Here is a 967-nt window from a genome sequence, read left to right as displayed (position 1 = left end):
GCGTTAAACGCCGGGCTGGTGGCCATTTCTGGCGTTTAACGCCAGCTTCTTGCCCTTTTCTGGCGTTTAACGCCAGTCTGGTGCCCCTTTCTGGCGTTAAACGCCCAGAATGGTGCCAGACTGGGCGTTAAACGCCCAACAGCTAGCCTTACTGGCGTTTAAACACCAGTAAGTTCTTCCTCCAGGGTGTGCTATTTTTCTTCCTGTTTTTCATTCTGTTTTTGCTTTTTTTTTATTGATTTTGTGACTTCTCATGATCATCAACCTACAAAAAACATAAAATAACAAAGGAAAATAGTCAAAATATAACATTGGGTTGCCTCCCAACAAGCGCTTCTTTAATGTCAGTAGCTTGACAGTGGGCTCTTATGGAGCCTCAGAAATGCTCAGAGCCATGTTGGAACCTCCCAACACCAAACTTAGAGTTTGAATGTGGGGGTTCAACACCAAACTTAGAATTTGGTTGTGGCCTCCCAACACCAAACTTAGAGTTTGAATGTGGGGGTTCAACACCAAACATAGAGTTTGGTTGTGGCCTCCCAACACCAAACTTAAGTTTGACTATGGGGGCTTTGTTTGACTCTGCAATGAGAGAAGCTTTTCTTGCTTTCTCTCCATGGTTACAGAGTGAGATCCTTGAGTTTTAAACACAAGGTAGACCTCATTTAATTGAAAGATCAACTCTCCTCTGTCCATATCAATCACAGTTTTTACTGTGGCTAGGAAGGGTCTTCCAAGGATGATGGATTCATCATCATCCTTCCCAGTGTCTAGGATTTAGAAATCAGCAGGTATGTAAAGGCCTTTGACCTTTTCTAGCACGTCCTCTACCTGTCCATAAACCTTTTTCAAGGATTTGTCTGCCATCTCTAATGAGAATGTGGCAGCCTGTACCTCAAAGATTCCCAGTTTCTCCATTACAGAGAGTGGCATTAAGTTTATGCTTGACCCCAGGTCACAGAGAGCC

This window comes from Arachis duranensis, chromosome 1, assembly GCF_000817695.3.
Source record: "Arachis duranensis cultivar V14167 chromosome 1, aradu.V14167.gnm2.J7QH, whole genome shotgun sequence".
Lineage (NCBI taxonomy): Eukaryota > Viridiplantae > Streptophyta > Magnoliopsida > Fabales > Fabaceae > Arachis > Arachis duranensis.
Note: the sequence above shows the minus strand (reverse complement) of the source record.